A 6,748-nucleotide genomic window follows, 5' to 3' on the forward strand; every position below is an offset into this window, starting at 1 on the left:
AATCTCCATGATTCAAGCCAACAAGTTTCATGGGCTGCCAATGGAGGATCCACTTGATCACCTTGATGAGTTTGACAGGATATTCAGCCTTACAAGGATCAATGGTGTAAGTGAGGATGGTTTTAAGCTGAGGTTGTTCCCTTTCTCACTTGGGGACAAGGCTCATTTATGGGAAAAGACTCTCCCCACTGGTGTAATCACTACTTGGGATGCATGCAAGAAGGCTTTCTTAGCCAAATTCTTCTCCAATGCTAGGACAGCAAGGCTGAGGAATGACATCTCTGGATTTGCTCAAAAGAGTAATTAGACCTTTTGTGAGGCATGGGAGAGATTCAAAGGATATCAGACTCAATGTCCTCATCATGGTTTCAGCAATGAGTCACTCTTGAGTACCTTGTATAGAGGAGTGCTTCCAAAGATAAGGATGTTGCTTGACACAGCTTCTAATGGCAACTTCCTCAACAAGAATGTGGAAGAAGGCTGGGAATTAGTTGAGAATCTTGCTCAGTCAGATGGCAACTATAATGAGGACTATGATAGGACCATAAGGAGCTCCTCAACTGATCAAGAGGACAAATATAAAAAGGACTTGAAGATGGTCAATGAGAAAATTGACAAGATTCTTCTTAGCCAGTCCAAGTCTATTCATTTCATTGGTGAAGAAGAAGCACAAGTTTAAGAGGGGGAGACTGAGTTTGCTGAGTTATGCTACATGCAGAATCAAGGAGGATGCAAAGGCTACAACCAAGAGGGTTTCAAGAACAACAATCTCTCTTATAGGAGTACCAATGTGGCTAATCCTCAAGACCAAGTCTATCCACCTCAACAGCCTCAACAGCAACAAACCTACATCCCCAAACAACAACATCAAGTGTTCCAACCTCAGTTATGTCCCCCACCAGGGTTTCAGACTAACCAAGGCCAAGAACAAGACTTAAGAGCTATGCTGCAACAATTGTTGATTGGGCAAACACAAGGTAAGATTGAGGAAGCCAAGCAGTTTGCTGAGTTGAACCAAAGGTTAACATCACAGTACAATGATCTGAATATGAAGTTTGAGGGTCTTAATTCAAGAGTAAAGTATATGGAGGGTAACATAGCATCTACTTCAGCTCCAAAACCTAACCAACTCCCTGGAAAAGCTGTTCAAAATCCAAGGGAGTTCACAGACAAAGCCATTCAATTTCAAGAGGAAGAAGTCACTGAGGACAGTGAAGTCCAAGTTTGGGGGAATTCATTAGTTACTGAAGCCCCAAGTGACATCTGTGCAAAGCAACAGGAGCTCATAGGAGAACTCGACCAGGAACTCGAGCAGCCACTCGACCGAGTGCATGCTCGAGTGGTCGATCGAGCTGGGGACTCTGAAGCTGTCAAGCCTGCTAAGTACATTCCTCCTGCTTACAAGCCTCCACTACCATTCCCTGGGCGTTTCAAAGCACAGAGGATCAAGGAGTTAAGGGAAATCATTGAGAAAAAGGAGATGTTGGCTAAGCAACAAGAGGAAGAAAGGGTTTTGAAGGAAGAAGCTTTGGTTGAGAAAAAAGAAGAAGTGATGGCTATTCAAGAGATCATCATTGCTTACCAAGAAGAGGAGAGAGGACCTGCCTTGGAACAGTATGAACCATATCCTCTCTATAGAAATTTTTTGCTTGATTTGTCAGTAAAGAAGGCTCAAGCTCAAGATGAGAAGGATCTTGAAAACCTTGGAGGAGTGATCATCCCACTTAAGCTTAAGGACCCAGGGCCATTCTACCTGCCTTGCACAATCAGTTACCTCCACTACAATCAATGCCTTTGTGATTTGGGAGCTTCAACAAGTGTGATGCCATACTCCCTAGCTCAAAAGCTTGGGAGAACTGATTTCAAATCCACTAAACTCCATGTGTGCCTAGCTGATGGGACAAATAGAAAGGTAGTTGGAAGGTTGGAGAATGTCCCACTCAAGATAGGGAAGGCAAGGGTTCATACTGATTTTGTGGTCATAGAGATGGACAAGGAGCCTGAAGATCCAATCTTGTTAGGGAGGCCATTTTTAGCCACTGTTGGAGCAGTAATAGATGTTAGAGAAGGTCTTGTGACCTTGAACATTGCTGAGGATACAGTCATGAAGTTCAACATCTATAACCCAACCAACCTGCCTACCATTGATGATCAACCCTTCACTATCAAGGAGAAAGTTGATCATGAGGTTTTCAAGGATAAAGACCATAAGGCTGAGCTCCCACTTCAAGAAGATTCTGTTGAGAAGCTTAAGAGGTCAGTTCAAAAGCTGTCTAGTATGGTTGAGGATCTCCAAGTCAAGCTGAACAAGAGGTCTTTGAGGAAAGCAAGACCTAGGCTCAAATTTAAGAAGAAATATGGTTTGAGTGCTAATGGTGAGGTGATCAAGGATCAACTTCACAGTGACCAAGAGGTTCCAGGGAGGATTTCATCACCTCCTTGGTATCTAAACCAAAGTTAAGAAGGAAACCAAAGTCAAGCTTAGTGACTTTAAACAAGCTCACTAGGGAGGAAGTCCCTAAGGTATCCTTTGTAAATATGGTTTAAATTCTTAGTAGTTTTGATGTGTTTTCTTTTATGTTTTTGTTAGACAGGCTTTTAGTGAGAATGTAGTTGGTTAAGGAGAGATTTGGACTTGGAGAGGAAGACTCGCAGGCCCACTCGACCAGTCCACGAAAGGTACTCGGCCGAGCTGGGTATGAATTAAGGCCCATTTCATCTTCAAACCGTTAGGGCGATCGAGTGGAGGGAAGAACAAGGAGAAAAATTTTGAAATTTCAAATTTGGTTAAGGAGCTCGAACACGTGCTGGTCGAGTGTGGGGTCGAGCTACAGCCAAAAGCAAGTCAAAGATTCCCAATTCAAATTTGAATGGTATTGACGCTCCACCCTTGTCTCCTTGTCCCCTTGGCTTCTTTAAATAGCCCTTGCACGATCCTATGCCTCTCACATTCTCTCATTTGCTCAAAACATTTAAATTCAAGCTTTAAAATCTCTCTCAAAGTTTATCTCTTGCTCAAGCTTTGTTCTTTCAAGTTTTTGGGTCACTAACCTATTAACTTTGAGCTTTGAGTCTATTCCCTTCAGTTTCTTTTGAAAATGTCTTCCAAGATGACCAAGAAGTCTCACCGAACCGCTTCAAGCTCCATGGAACGTCGTGATGCTGACCTTGAATCAAGAAGTGAAGCTGGGAGAGTCACTCGACGGACCACTAGATCAACCACTCGACCGAGTGCCGGGTCGAGCAGTCGGTCGAGCCAGGTGCCGTATCCAAGGAGAGAGTCAGTTGAGGAAGATCCTGAGAGGACTGAGAGTGAGGAGGAAAGAGAGCCTACTCTCAATGAGTTTATGAGGAGACACAAGGCCAAAGGGAAGAGGCCAGCTGTTGAAGTTGAGCAAGAAGAGATTGAAAGTGAAAGTGAGGAAGAGAGTGAAGAAGAAGAATTGATGGATGATGGAGAAGCTGAGTCTTGTGGGCTGTCAAATAGGCAGATTTATGATGCTTTCATGAGGATGGAGTTCTTGGGAACTAGATATCCTCACAAGGAGACCATGGAGAAGCTTGCCATTGATGAGGATGTGGAATACCTCTTTGAGAAGAGCAATCTCACCAAGTTCATGGGGCTGTGCATGGAAGGCTACAAGGAGGAAAGTTGTGAGTTCCTAGCTACTGTCAAGCTGCACACATATGCAAGGAAGAGTGCTTAACATGGAGCTGGTCACATCTCTTTCACTATCAAAGGGAAGAAGCATGAGCTTTCAATGAAGGAGATAGCAATTGTGTTTGGATTTGAGGTTGGGAGCAATAGGAGTTTGATGATCCCAAGAGAAGAACTCTTTGCTGTGTGGGAAACCATTGGGGATAACAAGTACTACTCATCCTCCAATTCCAAGAGCTCAAGGATAAGAAGCCCATTCCTAAGGTACTTCCACAAAGCCCTTGCCAATACCTTCTTTGCAAGGAAGGAAACTGGGAACATCAATGAGGGAGAGCTAAAGATGATTGACTTGGCTCTTAATGGAGTGATTTTACAAGCAAGGAATGGTACCATCATCCCTGGGAGCACAGTGGAGACTGAATTAGGAATGGTGCTCATTGACCACATGACCCAATTGAGAAGTTGGGTAGGAAAGTTGGAGACCAAAGGGTCAAGAGGAGCACTTACCATTGGAGGCATCATCACTCCAATCCTTCAAGCTGCTAGAGTTCCACTTAGAGGAGAGAGAGTCTCACCAAGATGGATTGACTCAAGCTATCTCACTTCTACTCTCATCCTAGCCAAGGAGAAGCATCAAGGGAACCACATATTCAACTTTGAGCTTCCAACACTTGGGAAAAAGCAATTCATATTGCCTAACCAAGAGCTCACCACCATTCAAGAAGGAGCCAACATAGATTTTTGGCCAGCTGAGGAGCATTGGTTTGATGGAGTGGTTCAACATAGAGTTGAGGAAGCTGGGAATGCACAAGTAGCTGATGGAGAGGAGCAGTTCTACTTTGAAGATTATGAGCCCAACCCAAGAGATAGTAGAGGAGTGAGGGAGAATGCCAAGAGATTAACTCTTTTGCAAAAGTGGGGCAAGTGGCATGGAAAGAGGTTTGATAAGCTGAAGAAGAAGGTGACTAACATGGCTAAGTCTATCAAAGGCTTAAAGAAGGAGATTGCTGAGCTGAAAAGTGGAAGCTCATCTCATAGCCATTCAAGCCCTTTGAGGAGAAGTAGCTCAACTAGAGCACTTTCAAGGGTTGCGAATCCTGTGGAACCAGCTAGGGCTTCAATGTATGAGCCAAATCAGAGGAAGAGGAGCTCAAGTACCCGAGAACATCAATTTTCGAGGCACTCGACCGGGTCACTTGAGCACCCACTCGACCGAGCACCTCCAATGCACTCGGCCGAGCACCTGCCCAGATCACCCTATGGCTTCCCACCTCCAGCTGCTTATCCAGGTTATCCATTATACCCTCCCATCCCACCTCAATACTACATGGATCCAGCTCTCTATCAGCAGTTCTGCCAGCAGCAGGCCCACCATTTGGACAACCGCGGTCCAGCTCGACCCCCCCCACTCGGACACGCACTCGACCGAGTCACGGTCGATCGCTGTCGTCGAGCTGCCCCAAAGTCCTTCTCCAAGCCACCAGCCTGACCCCAACTACTCCTATGACAGCATGCAAATGGATGTGGACAACTTCTTCCACAATCCCTAAGGTACCACTATCACCTTCACTTGTAAATATCATTGCATTTCATATTGTGTTTTGTTGTTTTTGATCTTGAATCCTCAATCCAAATTCTTTCACACAGAGGACTGTGTGATTTAAGTTTGGGGGAGGGTTTGAGATAGCATTTGATGTTGTGTTTTGTGTTCTTATTTCAAATTTTTATCATCATCATGTTAGCACTTGCATAAGCATCTAAGGCATAGAAAAACCATAAAAATTTGAAAAATTTTGAAAAAAATCTTCATAAAAAAAGAGTGTTCATGTAGTTAGCATTGCATATTAGGATCTTGTTTAGCATGTTTCATGTATAATTGTATAATATTTGCATTAGGGATCTATGATGAGTATTTCCTTGTTAGCTTGCTTCATTCACTAGACTAGGATCAATGCCCAAGTTATTAGTACTTTGATGCTAGTTGAGTAGTTAGAAGCATAAGATTGAACCAAGCCTTGAATTCTTGCATTGCATTTGGTCTAAATTGAAGCATGTTGTGATTTGAAACCATTTCCTACTTATAAGAACCTAATATTGACTTATAATTATCAATGTGTGCATTGTTTTAAACTCATGGATACCATATACATACTTGGATCATCTTTCTTCTTTTTACCACTCTTGTTGATCCAAGTAGCTGATTTCCTCATTAAGAATCAGTTTCCCTACCCTAAACCATACCTTCTTTCAAGCCTTGTTTGTTCTTGAGTGTGTGAGGCCTATTTTTGGGATTGAGCTTGGTAGAAAGTGTTAGGTTTGAACTGACAAGAGTAAGACCTTGTGTAGTTCTAGTTTGCATTTTTCAAACTAGATAGGACTAGGTGGTTCACTTGTTGGGTTTGGGACTTGGCTGTTTTGAAAAGAAAAGAAAGAAAAGAGAAAGAAAAAGGGTAGAGTCTTTAAAAGGAGATTGTGTTTAAGCAAAGTCTAGTGAAAGGATGGGAAGTAAAGTGTTGTTTAAGATGGTTCTAGTTAAGGAAAAGAAAAAGAAGAAAAGGAAAGTTTAGCAAAATACTTATATGTCTTAAGAATAAGAAGAAAAGAGAACTATAGCAAATAAGTAAGAATCCCCCATCCCACTAGAAAGATCAAATAAGAAACATATCCTAAAACTTGAAAACCAAAAGAGAAAAGGCTTAAAGAGAAAAGAAGAAATAAAGGGTAGCACTAGGATCATTTGGGTTTAGATTGCTAGGATAAACACTTTGGGTGCCTTTGGGTAGACAAGGTTTTATTCTTGTATGTGTCTAAGTGTTCTTACCTTTAGCATTCTTCTAAAGCTCAATCCATTTTCATGAGAGAACCTTGATATTGACAAGCCCTACTCTAAAAAGAGACCATCTTTGTCTCAAAACCCTTTATTACCAAGCCAAATGAGTTTAAGCATTGCATAGAATTGATTCATGTTCTTGTTTAATGAATGTTAAAGGAAATGGTTAATTTGAATGCATGTGGATGTCTTAGGCTCAAATCAATAAAGGTTGTAAAATGCTTGTCTAAAGTCTTTAATTCCAGCTCATTCAACTTGCA

The 6,748-nt window shown here is 42.3% G+C and overlaps 1 non-coding gene across 1 annotated transcript; it reads right to left on the reverse strand.

Annotated features, from left to right (window-relative positions):
- Positions 1-262: 262 nt before the first annotated feature.
- On the reverse strand, positions 263-369 carry LOC147948338 (small nucleolar RNA R71). Its single transcript, XR_015585938.1, has one exon. It is a non-coding gene; the product is annotated as a small nucleolar RNA R71 (small nucleolar RNA).
- Between the last annotated feature and the right edge of the window lie 6,379 nt (positions 370-6,748).

This window comes from Camelina sativa, chromosome 2 (assembly GCF_030686135.1).
Source record: "Camelina sativa cultivar CO46 ecotype springtype chromosome 2, ASM3068613v1".
Classification (NCBI taxonomy): Eukaryota; Viridiplantae; Streptophyta; class Magnoliopsida; order Brassicales; family Brassicaceae; genus Camelina; species Camelina sativa.